The sequence below is a fragment of the Crocuta crocuta genome, unplaced genomic scaffold (assembly GCF_008692635.1).
Source record: "Crocuta crocuta isolate KB4526 unplaced genomic scaffold, BGI_CrCroc_1.0 scaffold48, whole genome shotgun sequence".
Lineage (NCBI taxonomy): Eukaryota > Metazoa > Chordata > Mammalia > Carnivora > Hyaenidae > Crocuta > Crocuta crocuta.
In genome coordinates, this window is record NW_027533089.1 from 14462675 (window position 1) to 14481437 (window position 18763).

At 38.4% G+C, this 18763-nt stretch overlaps 1 non-coding gene across 1 annotated transcript; it reads left to right on the forward strand.

Moving 5' to 3' along the window:
- The first annotated feature begins 15680 nt into the window (after window positions 1–15680).
- On the forward strand, window positions 15681–15784 carry LOC144216757 (U6 spliceosomal RNA). The gene has a single exon (XR_013330742.1). It is a non-coding gene; the product is annotated as a U6 spliceosomal RNA (small nuclear RNA).
- Window positions 15785–18763: the final 2979 nt, after the last annotated feature.

Consider the following 18763-nt stretch of genomic DNA (forward strand, 5'->3'; position numbering starts at 1 on the left):
CCCACAAAAAATAAGATACAGTTTTATTTTTATTAAAAAAAGACCCAGTGAGAGCTAAGAGACTGTTCCTTTCACAAAGCATGGGTTCTTCGTTGGGGAAGACAGTTGCAAAAACCACCATTTGCTTGTTCATGAAAGAGGAAATGTAAGTAGTTTTAAAATAAAATCTATACACATCCCAAATTCATTCTCCAAGCTACCATATCAACCTCATATTGTTCAGAATGGGACTGAGGCCAAGAACAAATATCTCTCTTCCTTTCCCTGACTTTGAATCTGAATTCTGAAATGATAAGAGGTACTTTAAAATTCTTAAAATAGATGGATTTAGGAATGTCTGAGCCAAGGTAGTGCCTAGTTACTCACAGATAAGCCAGAACTGCCTTCGTGAGTGTATTAAATTGAAAATGTATAAAATGTGCAAAATGTGCAAGAAAAATCACTAAAAAGTCCAAGGAAATTTTCAAGTCTCAATTTAACTGAGAAAATTACCTATCTTTTCAATCTTTTGTGTCCTATTGTAAAGCATTACAGAACTACTTGGGGACAATAAGAAAGTCATTTGTTAGAAAACAAGAACCTTCCAAATGAAAATGTCAATGTGTTTATCAAGGAACAGGCCTCTCCATGCTTTCTCTGTGTCAGGAAATTTTAAGTTTATTTGTTTGTAAAGCTTTCCTTTACCTAGAGCCACCAGGGAGGGAGCAAAAAAGGTTTTTCACTACAGCATCAAGAACAGATAATATCAGTAATAATAACGTACATGAACAGTAACCACACAAGACAGTACAAACCACATTCCACCCCAGTTGGGTAGGCCAGCCTAGTTAATTGACTTACCAGCATGAAAAAGTTGATCTATGCACAGAAACTTGTCCGGTAGCTTGCCGGAGTATCAATGGGCAACCCCAAAAGGCATTTCAGCTCATCAGAATGCTCTAGTAGATAGCTGCTCAGTAAGGGCAGAGGCTCTGTGGGGAAGCTACTGAGTGGGTTCCTCTCCAATAGTCTCCGTGTTTGTGAGACTGCTTTAAAATGAACTTGCATTTATATTAAGATTTGTCCAAGAGGGTGCCTGGTGGTTCAGTTGGTTAAGCATCTGACTCTTGTTTTCAGCTCAGATCAGGATCTCACAGTTTGTGAGTCTTAACCCCACATCAGGCTCTGCACTGTTAGCACTCTCTCCTTCTCCCTTTGCCCTCCCCCATGCTCATTCTCTCTCTGTCTCAAAATAAATTAATAAACTTAAAAAAGAAAAGACTTGTCCCAGGATCCACCTTTTCCTGAATCCCTTTCCTATTACTCCCACTCCATTCTCAAATATTGATGAGGTATGTTTTCTATGTTCTGTTATGCCTGCCTCTAGATTAACTCTTTGCCCATTTATTAGCATTCTTTCCAATCTACAGACTTCTAACGTAAAGTATCTTGATTTCCCTGTGAATACCAAGTAAGACACAGAAATGAGTTTTACTAAGAGGGACCCCCAATATAGGAGTTGAAAAATGTCCCTATGAATGTTCTACAGCCTTCTATGTGCCTACCTCTCCTACTGGTCTGTGTGCACTGGAAGGAAAAAATATGCCCTCCCCCTAATACTTACCTGGCACATAGCTGATGCCTAATAACTGATAAATGAATGCATGCATGAATGAATTTCATTATATTCTGAGGACTGTAATAAAATAACAGTAAAGTTTGACATTGACCCCATCTGCTTCACCAGTTGGGTGGAACAAACCCATTTTGAAGGATTAATATTTTCAGTGAAGAATTTGTGCTTTGGGAAAATTCTACCAAGAGCCAACCCTTCGGAGAAGTTGTGCCTCTCCAGACAATGCAGTGTTTAAATTAGCAAACCATAGGTTCCCTTTGATCCGGACAGAGTTCATTCTCCTCTCCAAGCTCATTTGGCTTCGTAAGGAGCCTGAAGAGGAAGACGAAGGATGGTTTGTAAAGTCCAGGAGAGTAACTGTGGTCAAGTCAGGGGACTCTGAGGTCTCAGTGGTGACGGATGGAGATTTGCTCAGATGACAAAGCAATGACCATTATTCCAGAGCTTGATTGCTTGTGGTGACCTACGAATTTTCTTCTACCTCCTCAAGAGTTGATCTCTACTGTAATGCAACATGGAAGAAAAACTAGGCCTTAAGCCAAAAGTCACACCTGAGGTAATCCTTGACTGACAACCCCTTAACCAATCACAAAACCCTCCTAATTTCTGCTGATAACATTCTAGAATTCTGGAACATCCTTAGAGGGAAAGTGAGAGGGAAGAGGAGAATCCCTGTGACTGATGGGAGTTCTCAGACCTGGTTTCTCTCCAAACAGTTCATCCTTTGGATATGACCATTCTTCTCATTATTTTTAAGTCACCAAGGCATCTCTGTGAAAAGAATCATGGGTTGCAAAAGGCCCAAAGCAAGCGTAAAAGAGAAAATAAAATCATCTATCAAAATTGTATGAATTTGTAATTCATGATAGGCAAGAGGCAATTTAAGGAGATAGTTTTCCACCTTTGACATTCTTGTCAAAATAAATGTAGGGAAGATAATTACAGTAATTAACAAAAGAGTTAATTTTACTTTGTCATGAGATAAGGTTCAGTTTGCTTTCTGATTAAGAGAAGATCAATACCAAATGTTTTGTCTGCAGGGCTGCTGTTTATTATATATTTAGACCAGGGGTATGTATCGGTGTCTCAGCTATTGGCTTTCATTGGGAAAATACTATACAAACACCCAGATGCCTCAATCACAACCCTCAGCTCCTTCCTCCTTATCTCCAATCCATGATTCCTTTGCCAACTCAGCCAAGGAAGCCTACATCATATTCTATTAAGACAGACATGAAAGTGTTAGGTCTAGAGTATATTTTTCAGATGAAGTTCTTCATTTTCTTGCTGAAAAATAATGTTCCTTGAAGAGATCCTAGGCCTGCACGCCGTTTGATTATGATCTGAGAATCACATGAAATGTGGAATGATCAGCATTGATCATATCCTCTGAGTCAGAGTTTACTATGTGGCCAATTGAGAAATTGATGTTTTGTAAGACTTCTAAGCCCCCAGCTGAGGGGGCAAGCATGAATACCCATCTGTCTGTTGGAGAACTCTTGGCATCAGGTTAGCCTGTAGTGAGGGTCCAAAACATTATAAATGGGGCCGAAGAAAATACACATGCTACATTTCTTTAGTAATTGAAGCCATTAGATAACCTTGTTCTTGGATGCTTATAGTGTTCCTCATTAAGTTTGATTATGTTTATGAACATTTCATGCCAACTGTACCTTTTGAAAAAAAGAAGATAAATGAAAGGCTTCAGTTATCAGAGCTTGGTTGGGAGGTGAGAAATGTGCTGTAGATGAGGAGGCTCACCATTCTCTTCCAGTACTATGCCAAAATAGACTGTGGTTGAATCTGTACTTGGTAAGTGGCTGGGCGACCTCGAGTAAGTTACACCATTTTCTTAGCTTACTTTTTTCCCCCAAGAAATTTAGAGGTATACAGGGCACCTGGGTGGCTCAGTCAGTTGAGTATCTAACTTCAGCTCAGGTCACAATCTCATATTTCATGAGTTTGAACCCCACATCAGGCTCGATGCTGTCACAATGGAATCTGCTTCAGATCCTCTATTCCCCTTCCTCTATGTCCCTCCCTTGCTCACACTTTCTCTTTCCCAAATAAATAAAACATTTTTTTAATTAAAAAAAAAATTGGGGTGCCTGGGTGGCTCAGTCAGTTAAGTGTCTGACTTCCATCCAGGTCATGATCTCACAGTTTGTGGGTTTGAGCCCCACGTTGGGCTCTGTGCTGACAGCTCAGAGCCTGGAGCCTGCTTTGGATTCTGTGTCTCCCTCTCTCTCTCTCTTCCTCTCCCCTGCTCCCACTGTGTCTCTCTCTCTCAAAAATAAATAAACATTAAAAAAAATTTTTTTAATTTAAAAATGTTTGAGAGGTGTTAGTAATATGACCACTAGGTTATTTCCAGCTCTGACATTCAGGTTCATTCCAATGGCCCTTTACCAGAGCCAAGACTGGCAGCACCTAACATCAGAAAGATAAAAAACGATGACTGCTTTCACCCAAACAAAGTGCTAAACTTTCTGATCAAGAGTATATACATCTTTTGTTGTGGTTATTTAAGTGGAAGAAAAGAAAAGAAATTTTCAATGTCATTGTATCAGTTAGCCATTGCTGTATACCATGTCATACCAAAACTCAGTGGCTTTAGACAATAAGAATTTATTAGTTTTTATGAGTTTGTGGATCGGCTTACCTTAGCAACCTGTTCATATGTTTGTGTCCAACTGGTGAATTGGCTGAGGGTTGCTGGTGTAGGACAGCCTTGCTCATTTGGCTGGCTGTTAGCTGGGAAGACAAAGGCAATCAAGCTATGGGCCTCCCATCATCTACTAGGCTAGATGAGGCTTATTCTTTCTTGAGATATAAGCTTAGAAGTGGAATCACTTCTGCCATGTTCTGTTGGCCAGAGCAAGTCACAAGGTCAGCCCAGATTCCAGGAACTGGGAAATAAGACTGGCCTCTTGATGGAAGGAGCTACAAGGTCATATGGCAAAGGCCAGGGCCGCAGGAAAAGGTGAAAGATTAGTCATTTTTTCCATCAATGTACCACAGTCACAAATAATGTTTTAATGGCTGTGAGAATACAGTGATAATCAAGATCCAATCATCACCTTCAAGAGAATCACTTTAGGGTGGGGAAGGAACTAGACACAGCTAATTAAAATGCAATGTAATAAATAACAGCGAAGATAATAAGGAACCTAGATGTGGGCTAACTCCTGCTCAAGAGACTTGGGGAATGCTTCTCAGAGGCGGTGACCTTTGAGCCAAGTCTTGTTCAGGGCTGGATCCCGGAGCCTGACATGGTTCCTGGCTTACAGTAAGCACTCAGTAAATATTTGGTGAATAAATAAATGAAGAATGAGAAGGAGTTGGCATAAAGTGAATGAAAAGAAAATCGTTCCAGAGAGAAGAACCAGGATGAGGTATGAGAAAAGAACTTAACATTTCATCTCTGTGAATATTTATTTTTTCTATGAATATTTGCTAAATGTCCCCTATGTGCTAGACGGTAGGGATAAGGAACGTAACCCTCAAGGGGATGGAAGAGAGAATATACCCGTGCTTATACTCTCTTTAGTGTGAGAGAGGATATGTCTACATCATGTAACCCCTTATCCCCTACTCACACGAACGTCACCACAACTACTACTTTTCATATGATGAAATCCCTATTGGTGGACTCAGTGAGGATGCCAGCCAGTGGCCAATGCTGGCCCACCCCAGCACATGAGTTCAAGCCCCAAGCTGCCCTCATTCAATAGTGGCCAGACGCCTTGTCACTGCTTCATCAGAAGCCCTGGTGTTTATTGCTCTTCTAAAGCCAAGTGCTCAAAAAGGATACAATCCATAAGTGATGGATTACCAGTTGGAATCCCAGACCATCTTGGAATACTTTCTAGGTTTTATGGAAACCATATTCTGGTCCTGGGACATGAACAGGCCTGGCATAGCTTTTGCAGGTCTTGTAAATATGTCAGTGTTTTTTGAAATGGCCTGGGCTGGGTCAAGCTCTGCTTTTTTCAGTCTACCTCATGTTATTTAAGGCCAGTCAAAGGTATAATGCCATACAAGGTGTGCAAAGGTGTTTGACTTGTGCTAAAACCTTTGTCAGTGAGTGCCAAAATTCTAGGACTTGGGTTTTCTCCATGTGTTTCATATCCATCCAAAGTGGAAAGCTCATGTATCCTTATCAAAGATGCCCAGATCAACCTATAAAAGCCTAAAGACAATACATAGATTAAAAGTATTCTACACCCCTAAGTTTGCTCAAATTCTATTAGCTTTATCTTGATTTCTTTTAAGGATTATAGACATAAGTTCATGTCTATGGGCTGAAATATAGCTCTCTATTCTTTCTACTTAACTTTGTAATACTAAATAGATATCCATGATATTCAAATACTTAACAACCAGAAGAATATAGGTACTGACCAATCAGAATGGGTATATGGAGGCCCCGGTAGTGCCAGTCATTAACATTTAGTTATTGGGGCGTAGGGAGTTCCAAAAGAGGCACAGGGGGTGCTCTGGTGACCAGGGTGGTATGGAAAAGGGGAGTCATTTTGGAGCTGCTGACTGCCACTCTTGACCAGTCATCATAACTGGCACCGTGCCACGAGGCATGTACCGGGTCCATATCAGATGAATCCCTGTCTTTCCAGTTATGGTAAAGCTCACTGCAACATATGATATAATTGCTGATTTCTGAAATTTGGTTGGCCACATACAAATTGACAAATATTCTTTGCCTTTATTTCAAGTAACCCCAACAACCAATTTTTTTTATTGTAGGGAAGAAATTATACATTTAAGAAGCCCAGGATGAGTAACAAATCGTTATGTGAAGTCAGCTGGCTAAATGTGTCATTAAAATGAAAATTGGCAAGCAAATGTAAAAGCAGACCTTGCTTTGGGGTTAGCAATGTCAACGTTTTCTCCTTCTGCCCGCACTCTTTGATTCTCTCAACCCCACTGTCGTTAACTTGTACGACTAGTCTGGAGGGTTGAGCGCTAGCAGTGCAGGCTTGTTGTAAAGAACTCATGAAAAATGATCCAAGGATCCAGTCTTTGGTGCAGGCACCGGGCTTCCTTTCCATTTTCTTGTTTTTCTGGTCTTTAAAGGCAAATTCCTTACTGGTGCAGTAAGACTGGGGCTTGATAAACAGAACAAATGCTATTTTAAACACCATAATGATAATAATTTAATCAAACGTGATTTGCTTTTAATAACTTCATTGGTCCTTTCATTTTGAAAAGTGGCCATGTGAATGCTTTGCTTTTGCATTTTTAACAAGAGAGGTAATAAAGGATCCCACTTGCAGGAGCAGGACACTAATGACGCTTATTCCCACACTCTTTGTTTAGTGGAACTAAGTCAGTAGACCCTGCCATTATAAGCCATTGGCCTTGATAAAGCCAATGGCAGCACTGGGCCAGGTCCTTTCTCGGAACCTTGAAGGTATCCACCAGGAAGGTCAGTACTAACATTCGCACCGTGCCTAATCATTCACAAAGCACTTTCAGTAACATGCACTCCTTTAAATCCTAGAACTCCCATTTCACAGATGAGACACTCGAAGTAACACTGACTTGCCCAACACCACACCAGAAGCAAGTGGTGGCTTTGGGACTTGAACCCGCCCTTCTACCTCCATATTCCAGCTCCTGCCTCTATACCCTGATGGGCGGTATGTCACTGGGCGGCTCAGTTGGTGAAGTGTCCGACTTCCACTCAGATCATGATCTCACGGTTCATGGGTTCGAGCCCCACATCGGCTCTGTGCTGACAAGTTCGGAGCCTGGAGCCTGCTTTGGATTCTGTCTCCCTCTCTCTCTGCACCTCCCCCTCTCACACTCTGCCTGTCTGTCTCTCTCTCAAAAATAAACATTAAAAAAAAATTAAAAAGAAAACATAAAAAAAAAAGTCATCATTAAACCTGCAAACTGCTGGAATGATTCACATTAGAAAACTTCATGCACTCACACCTAAAGGCGTCTCTCATTTAAGTGGTTTCTAATGGTAGGAGTGCCCACTGCTACCTCCTCCAACAAGGGGATATTGTTTCCGCACAATCTGCAAATACGGGACTGAGCCAACATTGAAGCGTTTGTGGGGTGTTAAGGAACTTTCATCCTGCTGGAACCCAAAGCTCCTGGAATTAATTGTCTATATTTTATACTTCCTCTTACTTGTGAAACTTGCTTTACCAAAAGTAAACTTTTTAAACTGACTTGCTGTTGCTGTGAATTCTGGACAGTCAAGCCACATAACCAGGCCAGAAGGACCGTGGGTTAGTGAAATCTGGTGATAACGTCAGAACACAGTCCTGGTTCCTTCACACTGAGTACCAGACAAAGAGCAGTGGCAGGAAAGGGGCCGGGGTAGAGCCAGGGAACAGAGGAACAGAAGGGAGCAAAGGTGGCAATGGATGCCCCTCTCCTGGAGTCCCCTAAAAACTGCTTTGAGAAGGAAAAAGGTGACTAGTAAGTTTATTTATGCTTTTTAAAAAGCACTGCCAATCCCAATTTATCAGTTACTGTCTTGTGACAATTTATTCATTGTTCACTGTTAGGAGCCAGAAGTTACATAGAAATGCATGATTGGTGATAGCTTCTCTATTTCAATATGGTATAATAGAGATAACACAGTGCCCAAAAGCTCTGCAGCCGACTTTTTGTCTGCTTTGTCTCTTTTCATTACTCTATCAGAATCTTCATTTAATATAATCCAAAAAAGCAAGGTAATTGCTTCACTTATCAGTTATCATCGCTCTCGCATACTTATCGTGTCAAAATTATTTATGTGGATAGGCCAGGTTGATCTTGCTGCATTCAGAAGCTTAAAATTTGAATAACTGTTCTGCCAGTTAGGTTATCAAAATTGCAGCATAAGCAATGAGCTTCTCTTTTCTGGATGTTGGAGTAGGGAAAAGGAATCACCCCTTAGGTGTGCAGGTAGAAGGGGAGCACTGGGCTGGGGACGGCACTGCTAACCAGCTCTTTTGGCCAAAAGAGAAAAGAAAAGGCCACAAAATGAAGAGAGTAACAAGACGGTTCCCTGTGTAGGTCATGACAAAGTAAAAGAGAAATGAAGTCAAATGGATGTTTCCTTTCCGAGTTTTTCCTCAACAATTATCTCCAGAATAATTGATACAGTTGTGCTGCAAGGAAGACAGACATTGCAGTCTTGGTCTTCATATACCCAGCTCCTCTTTCCACATGAGACCCTCATACAGATGAGTATTTCAATATGCATTTTCCTACTCGTTAGTCATTTTTCAATTGTCAAGTACTTCATCACTTTAAAGACATATTAGGCTAACGTGAAATGTGGCAGGTTTTCAGTCGAGAAGTGAACATTTATTTCTACAAAATAATTTTTGTTAGATAAGTCTTGTTTTGAGGCACCTAAGACTGTTTTTCTCTTTCTCTTACAAATGTTGATGGTAAAAAAGAATTACTTTAGAGTGTTCATTCCCAGCTCAGCATCAAGGACTGTGGCTGTATTAGCAGAGATTGGTCAGGTGAATGTACATTTTGATTCTTGCCAAATTTGGGGAGCAATTTAGCGAGAGCTTCAGAACCAATGGGGACTTTCAATCCCACTTCTTTCAGAGCTACTAACCCTCTCTCAGAATATCTATGCTGCAGGCGACCCTCCCATACATAGCCAGCCATTCTCATACTTAGTAAGAGAATGACCGGAACTAATAGATGCCATTCTTAGGATTCTCTCAGGATCATCTTGGGCTAAGTAATGGGTACTTTTTAATATTTTTCAAATTCTCTCCATGTGACAGATAATTCTTTTTAAACTTATTTACCCAGATTCTGCTGCACTAGTAGCTAGTTTCTAATATCAATAAAAAAGATTTATCTGGACTAGCTGTCAATTTATTTCCTAAAAGACAGCTGATCTTTTGCTACTATTTTAATTCCTCGCTTACAGTGATGAGCCACGGAGCTGCAAGCATATGAAAGGGAGCACTAGGTCTTATGTGTGGTTTTCTCTTATTGCTGTTTTGGAATATTTTCTGAAAATGGAGTGAAGAATTCATACTTACAATCCAGCATTTATGTTAATTCTCCAGTAGCTACCACTATTCTAGTGGAAGTTAGAACCCAAAGCTAGGTGGATGACCTTTAAAGATCCTCCCCACCCCTGAAACTTGATTATGATTTAAGAATCTAATACAATGAGGACGCATTTGAAGGAAGATTCGTACCAGCCAATATCCCAGTGCCTGGAAGAGTTTCTGGTATCTGCATTCACATATGTATTGGGTGAATGAATGAATGAATGAGTGAATACTCTTTTTTTCCTAAACTTCAACCTTCAAAATGCCACTCTACTTTCAGTAAACATTGAGCACTTCTACCACATAACACGCCCGGCTTGCATACCAACTCTTTAGAACCCTCCCCTGGTCACTTGGCACATTATCTTTTGACTCAGTAGCACCAAACGTACTCCCTTGGGTTGTCATCATGGATACACATCTCTTTTTTGTCTGTCTTATGCTGAAGACAGGGAATGTATCTATATACTTTATTATTTCCGTAATGACTGATAAGTACCTGATGGACATTAAATATAAATAAATATCTAATAAAAAAATGAACTGATTGTTCTTAACATTATCTGAAGCATTAGAACAAAACCATCAGTGTGGCACTTTCTACCTCAAGCACACCTAGTTCCCTTATTTTTATTTTACTCTCCATATTATCATCACCATGCATTACAATTCTTCTACCTAAACCAAAAGTAATGTAAAGCATGAAGGTAGGAATGTTAATGAATATCTATTGAATGCTTACATCTAAGAGATGAGAAAGGCAAATTACTTAAACCTAAATCCAGCTTGCCTTTAATGCAAGTCCACTACATTGTTTATTCATTAATTTATCTGTAACATTTTGACTATGTGCCAGTAGTGCACAGCTACTGAGATTGAGCTACCGCCTTGTCCAGTGACAGAGTAAGAACTATATACAAGTAATTATATAGTTTAAAAATCTATTTGCTGTCTGCTAGTTGTGCAACCTTGGGCAATTCATGTATCTTCTCGGGGCCTCAGCTTCCTTAATCGTTGAAAGAAAGATAATCATACTAAGGTAATGCTCCTGTGATATAGTTATTATTTCATGATGCAGTGCCTGGTAGGTAGTAGGCACTCAACAAATGTTGGTTGTATCTGAATGTCCAAAATACCAAGGGAACACAAAAGACAGAGAAACTAACTCAAAATGTATAGAAAGAAAGACTTCACAAGGTTCAGACTGGAAGGATCAGAGGAAAATTTGCAAGATAAAGAGGGGAAAGACATAGATCCCAGGGGTGGAAGCATTACAAAGGCCAGAGGTGTGAAAGATCTCATCAAAATATAGTCAGTGGATAATACTGCTTGGGGACTCTGAGAACTCCTAATCTTTTTTCCTCTACCCAATTATTGCCTAATAGTTATCCCCTACTTCAATAATGTGGGGATTCTTTCTTCCTTCTTCATTAAAACCACATATATCAGCACTTATTCTGTTTCACTTGGTTTCATTTTAGAAGAAGGACTTAGTTTATTGAAATAATCTTGAATTTAATTTTAAATTCTAGAGTAAGGCAGCCACCATCAGGTTTCAGTCACACATGCAAAATGTTAACATATAGCCTACATATGTTATCAAGGAAGGATTTAGTGTCTGAATAATGGTTCCGTTAATATTTTCAATCTAACATCATACTTCTATGTCTTCAGAAACATCTACGTGACAATGCACGTCTATGGAAAAATAGAGAAATGTGACCAAAATCTAGATGTCTTGAATTACCTGGATGCTTGACAAGATAAACTCCTAACAAAATGATGGCAAGAAATATAATAAATAAAAATCTCATATTTTTATATTAAACGTATTTACTCAGTTTTGGATATTTAATGTTATATCGATGTGCTATATGAATACATTTTTCCTCTACTCATTACTGCCATGATTATGGAAGACTTTCTAAAACTTATTTGGGTCAAGGTAATCAGTATGCACTGGTTTTTCACTCTATTAGAGGTCATTAATTCTCAAACAACTTTTTATTGCCTTTTAAAAATAGGTATTCTACTGGCTTTTTCCCAGTGATCTGGGGTCCTGCCAATCCTCCACAGATCTTCACATGTTATCATTCTTGGCTCTGTGATCACATCAATTATTTTCTTGGCAAATCCAAGGTAGAGTTGGTCAAGCTCAACTCACATAAAAATATGTAACACCCCAAAGTCAATTATAGGCTGGTTCAAATTCTTTTTTAACTTTAATTTTTATCTTAGCCTTTATAGGTTAGGTACTTCTCTATAGTTACTTTCTTTTGTGATCATGCTATTCCGTACACACAGGGGACTGCCAAGAGGCTTAGGGAACAATTTAAAATCATCCAAAGCCCTTAACACTATTAAATCCTACTTGATCCATGAAGAATAATTAGCAAGGTCTGGGGAACTTGTATGGGAATTTACCTATTTACAGTTAGGTCTGTCTGTTTGTGAACAGCCAGATGAGTGTTAGCCAGATTCAGATAAGCATTTAGAGCAATTCTAAGACAGCCGTATAGTTTCTTAACTCAGGATGATGGACAGGACTTACATTGCCTTTTTTCCATGCTAAATTCCCACTGAAATGACAATTCATATATACAACTAAATAAATCCTTTCCAGCACTTGAAACAAGCCAAAAAAGGGGCGAGAATGGGGAATGACATTGGGAGGCCAGAAAGTCGGACAAAGTCTTGGAAGATAAGAAGTAGTTTGATTCTATTGTTAGATAAACTCTAACAGAGGAAATCACAACCCAAAATACATACACAGAAAAGAGATATAGTGGAGGTAGGGTTCATTTTCTTTAAAACATCTCTGGAGAGGCTCCAGACAGGTACAGATAGAAACAATTGCTAAGAGGTAGCAATAAAAGTTTATAATGGGAAGACCATCTTCAGAACGACTGTGCTAGGGAGCTGCTCTTCTTCCTCTGTATATGAAATAAATGGCGTATATGGCAGTTTGTGCGACCCCAAGTTTGTTAATGTGCTAGAGAGTAAAAGCTACCTGTCAGTAGGGTTCATCCTTTGACACAGCCTAAAGGCGGCCCCTCCATTCAGAACACTGGCCTTTTGGGTTAAATGGTCCACTCGACCTCAAAGGATACAAATGCCACCTACTATCAACAAAACTATATTATAAATATAGTCCTTTATATCCCCAAATTAGTAATGAACCAAGGATTACCAGATATCCAAGGGAAATTAAGTAGAACAACAACAACCACAAAAAGACGAAGGTGAATAAACAGGAAAACGGACCACAGAAGAGACAATGGTAATGGAAGGAATAAAAGAGAACATTAAAATTTTCTAATTAGTATCCTCAAAATTTCAAGAATATATTGTAATTGTTACGTAAAACGAGGCTGTTATGACTTCTTGAAAATTAAAAAATAATACAACCAGTCATCTAAAAATAAATTGTGAGCTGAACAATAGCAGACAGAGGTAAAGGCCGAAATTTTATTTGGAAAGTGGAACTAATAACATGTTCCATGATGGAAAGGAAGAAAAACAGAAAAAATATGCACAAAAAATTATTTCAAGAACGACAAAGCCTCACTATTCTAAATTTGATCCACACACTATAAGGATCTGCACCATCTATCTCATTAGAGAAAGTCATAGGCCTCACTTAACACCTACTGACTCACACTCTTCATTTTGAAAAGATCTCTGAGAAACTTGCATGCATTAAAACTTGAAAAGCACTGATAGAGAGCACATACATATCCAGAGGTCTTAGGCATATCTATAAGGTGGTTTAGAGGCAGACAACATAAACAATGAAGGAGTTGAAATAACCAAAGAAATAACAAAAGAAAACAAATGAAGAAAATTTCCTGGACCTAGAAAAAATATGAACCCAACGACTGTCAAACTTGACCAAATGTCAAGGGAACAAAAATGCATTAGATACATATTACTAAAATTTCAGGACAAAGCTTGGAGAGAAAAATTCTGAAAGGTATCAAAGAGAGAGAGAGAGAAAAAAAAACAGTGATTGCTCAAAAAGAAATGACCATCAGATGGACATCAATATCTTCCCAACAACAGGGAAGGTGCTCAAAAGCCTATAAAGCAATTGTAAATCTAGAATACCAAGTACAATTATAAATAAAATTTAAGTGAAGAATAAAGGCATTTTAAACCTAAAGAACTCACAAATAGTCTACTTTTCATCTTTTTAAAAAAATAATATTATGAGGATGTACTCCAGTAACATGAAAAAATAATCTGAGAAGGAGGAAAAAAAGCAATCTAAGAACAGTTTAATCTAAGCCAGAGGTACAATGAATAAAACCTCAGAATGAGAAGTACGCCCAAAAAGTAATGAGTAGAAATTAGGAGACTAGAAGACTTCATGGGAAAATTAAAATTTGGAGGTGAGTTGAGGATGGTAATGTGCATAAAAAGAAAGTCATGTTAAAATATGAAGCAAACTAAAATACGACATTATTTTGAGCAATTGTTGATATACATAACATATTAATGTATAATATGCATTATATTTATTTAGTTTCTAAATAATATAATATTAATTATACTATTTCTACATTCATCTTTAAGATTTTGCTGTTTAGAACTCTATGAGATTACACTGCTTTCTTCCTGTGCCTAAATATACTTTGTGGTTATAGAAAGAGTAATATTCCTAATGTTAATATATTGATTATTTCAGATATTCCTATTTTAAAGTCAAACTATAGACAATGTTTGAAAGGCACTAGATAGAGAAGGAAATGTAATGGTACAATGTGTAAGTGTAAATTATTAAAATAATAATGTTTCCATGTAAATTGCTTTAAACTAAAAAAATGTAAAACATAATAATTTAGCTGACAGAAGGCAGCAAGGAAGAAGAAAAGAAGAAAGTATAGGCGTGCTGATTTCCTCACCTCACCTAGCGTGGGGAAAATAGAGCCAGTCTTAAGCTGGTGATTGAAAAACATAGATTAATTATAATGTTAAGTAACAAAGATAACCAATAGAAAAATGAAAACAAGCAAGCAACAACAACAAAACCGCTCAACTTGGGGCAAATAGGGGAGAATGTAGAAAGTAAGAGTGTATCAAATTTCGTATCTTTCATCCAGAAATCCATAGATACTGAAGTCTTAAGAAAATCAAGAATACACTGTGTTCTTTAGAAATATGATAGTAAATATCCAAAGAGCTAAAAGGTGAACCAATTGAAGTCATTAATGTTGGAAATCTTTGGAAATCAGTAAAGGGCAGTGAGAATAAATTTTATTTTCCATCCACTTCCCATCTATACAAGTTTGAATATACTAACCATTATAACCGGTTTAGCCAATATATGTACATATAGCTTAAAAGTAAAAAGTAAAAAATAAAAATGAAAAACTTCATTGGAAGTTATATGATAGATATTTATTTCTCCTAAACAGAATAAGCACAGAAAATTTACTAGTAAGTATCTGTTGATTCAACAAATTTTCTGAGCACCTACTCTGTGTATGTTCCTGGGCTAAGCACCGAGTATACAACAGCAAGCCAGGCATACACGCCCCCTCTATGGATAGAGCTTACCGTCTATCCATAACTACAGGCATTCAACAAACAATTACACAAGTACATTGCTCAATGCACTCGTGTCACATGCTGTGAAGGATAGGTGTATAATGAGAAAATACAACGGGGGAATTAAGTCTGGGAAACCACACTGCTTTGGGCAAAGCTGTGTATAGCAAAGTTTAACGAGATCTGAATTCTTGGTACTAACATGTCAAAGTTACTGGACACACAGGAAATAACCAGTAAGAGGCAACTGTTTAACCAGCAACTAGCTCATGTTGGCAGCACACATATAGTACAATTGGAATGAAGGGCGCCTTCGGCTAAGCATCAAACCTGGCTCAGATCATGATCTCTCAGTTCCTGGGTTTGAGCCCCACATCGGGCTCTGCACTGATGGTGCAGAGCCTGCTTGGGATTCTCTTTCTCCCCCCCACCCCCGACCCTTCTCCCTCTCTCAAAGTAAATAAACTTAAAATAATAATAATAAAATAAAGTAGGAATGATACAGAGGAGATTAGCATCGTCCCTGAGTAAGAATGACATGCAAATCCATGAAGCATTCCAAATTATTTTCTAGAAAGACAAAAATTTTTTAAATTAACAAACAAAAGCAACTAAGCTAGTTCCCACCTATCCAAACTTCTGTCCTTTATTCTTTAAAAAGCATTTACATATCTCCATGGTTTTAAGTTTTCTGAGCTCAAGAATTTTTCCCTAAAATGAATCAAATCACTTGAATTATTTTTTCCAAAAGTAATATATTGAAAGCTAACAATCTGGCATATCTGCCTNCAGAGCTGTCAAGAACTTCAAGTTGTGAAGGAAGTAATTTGACCTCGTGCACTTAAAAACTATTTACTTACCCATTTCCATCAGCATTCACTCATATAAACTAAGTGTGAGGACCAGAAAGCATATTTTTATTCAACCTGCATCCAACTGGGATATAGAATCGAGTGTGAGAAAGTAGGGTAGGTCTTCTGGTATAACCAGAGGGCTAGATGGACTGGAGGAAGAGGAATTTTGGGGGGCACAAAAGGAGAATTTTAATTTAATAATTAAGAGACCATTTTATAATTTAATAAAAGTGTCACTACTGGCCCTTAAAACAGTCTGGGCTTTCTCACGTGCCATGTCAAAAGTGACATGGTAAAGCTAATTATCGACTGCCAGGGCCCCAAAACAGGCCACTTCAACGGCAATGAGCCTGCCCTCTTCCTTACATCTACCTGACTCTGATCCCTCCAGCCATTCTAACTGCACTCACACATCTCAGCTTTCACACCACTCTGGGGGTTTTTGGTTTAGCAACCTGTTAACCATTTGATCAGACTGTTAGGGCAGACTGGTACACTTTATTACTGGTTGTTCCTTTGGAAAGAATCGATTCATGTCTATTCCAAGCCCAAAACTCCATATGGGCAGACGCACTGGATAGAATACACAGAAAGAGTTCATTTTTGTGCAAACCAAGCAAAGTCTATCAAGCAAAAAGTTTTCTTTCCCACAAATAAGAAAGTTATACTTCAACTTGTTTACTATGGTTTTTAGAATGACAAATGCAATAATAGATGAATCAAAGCCTTTTAACATAGAAAAATCAACAGACGCTACGTTGCTGATTGCCTCTATGTGCATCTCAATCTTGGAAATTTTGCCAACCCCCTACAAAACTGAAGTAAGGATAATAATTTCAAAGAAGTTTAAATTTCAGATTGACTTCCTTGGGAAACCCAGAAAGAGCAGTATTCATTCGTCAGTGTTCCTTTGTTGTTGTTGTTGTCTTCTTTTTTAGGGGTAGAAGGAGGGAGGGAGGATTTTGCTTTTGTTAAATCCCTTCCAGTATCGTAATCATACTCATAATCCCTGCTTTGGAGAATACCCAATATTTTGTAATAGCTTATTCCAGAATCATCTTAGAAACATGTACACAGCATTTACTACGTGCCGGGACACTAAGTGCTTTATATATGTTAACTTATGTAATACTTATACAGCCCTAGATGGTTGGTTATTCAGAGAGGTTATGTAACTTATCCAAAGTTACACAGCTAGATAGGTGGCCGAGCTGGCCTCTGAACCCAAGCAGCATTCTGGTATATAAAGAGCTCTGGAATATAAAGCATAACTTGTAAACAAATATCGTATTTTCACTTTGACTTTCAATATCGTTTTATCATTTATCTTGAGGCTTGGCAAGCCTCAGGTGTCAGCTATTCCTCTGCCTCTTGAACATTCTCTCCCTTCCCCCTTGGCTCTCTACCTGCATTTCTGGCCTGCCTGTCAGATAGTTAATGATCTGCATACAAACACTTACATGAGCTAGTGGAGCTAAGCCTTTAAAAGAATCCTGGGGGAATCCTTTAAAGACTCTTTTACAATATGAATAATCACCCCCTAATTTATTCATCTGTAAATTTTTGTTTTCATATAATAGATTTTCTTCAGGCAGGGCCAAACTGAATTAGGATTTCTTAGCTCTCCGCAGATGCATCAGCTTTGCTTTGCCACGTTGCGATTCAAGGAAACCGATTATTTTAATGTCCACAACAGCCATTCTCCTTTTAGAGTTTATAAAAGTGAAAGATACGTAGCACACAAACTCTTCGTCAGGGAATATTTCTCACAAAAGGGATATTTTAGCTCCTCTTACTTTCTTGGAATGCTTATTTGTTCAGACACGGGACAGTGAAAATAAAATTTAAGTGTCCAGAATATTATTTCTATCCATTTTAATTTTGTCAGGCCAGACCCAGTTTCCATAGCAGATGAAATTAAATTTTTATATCAACTCGCTTTCTCACTTTAACATCCAGAAATTTGCTGTTCTCTGTGCTTAGACTTTTGAGTAAGTATCAGCTAACCCTGATTGCTTCAATCACCTCTTTGACGATCTACCAGCTCTGTGAGTCCCACCCTCTGGCAGATTTAGTTTTCTGAGATCAGCAACAAAAACCAGACTAAAGCATATCTTCATGGACTTTGGAAAAAAAAAAAAAAACTAAAGAGACTCAGTCTAAGCAGACATTCCAGAGTTGCCACGGGTCAGTCAACGATATGAATTTAGAACTTCACACTGGGAGCATAGGATGGCTTTTGTCTCCCTTGCTGAACTTCACATTTTGATTTCCTGTACTCCCCTCAAGTTCGAGGTTCAAATTTAGCTCCTCTGTTACGATAGGATAGCTTAACACAATTAATGGCAAGCACTGGAGATAAACATTAATGGGGATAGCCTATTTGCTTTTCCCTGAGGTCTCTGAAAACACATTTTCTAAACTCTTCCATGTGGTCGAGATCATGTCATGGATTTGTTAACTTTGCAATACATTTGATTGAAACATCATAATTCTTTCCATGACAATAGTGTCTGATGTTACAGATGCCCAAGCAGCAAGGTCAATAGTTGACAGATGGAAGTTGGAGCCAAGCAATTACATTTCCCAAACCATTATAGAGAATGTAACTGAAGAAAGGTAGAACCTGGCCTAAAACACACCACACCAGAGCAAGCACAAAAATAATTGCCTCAAATTTAATGAATCTTTCT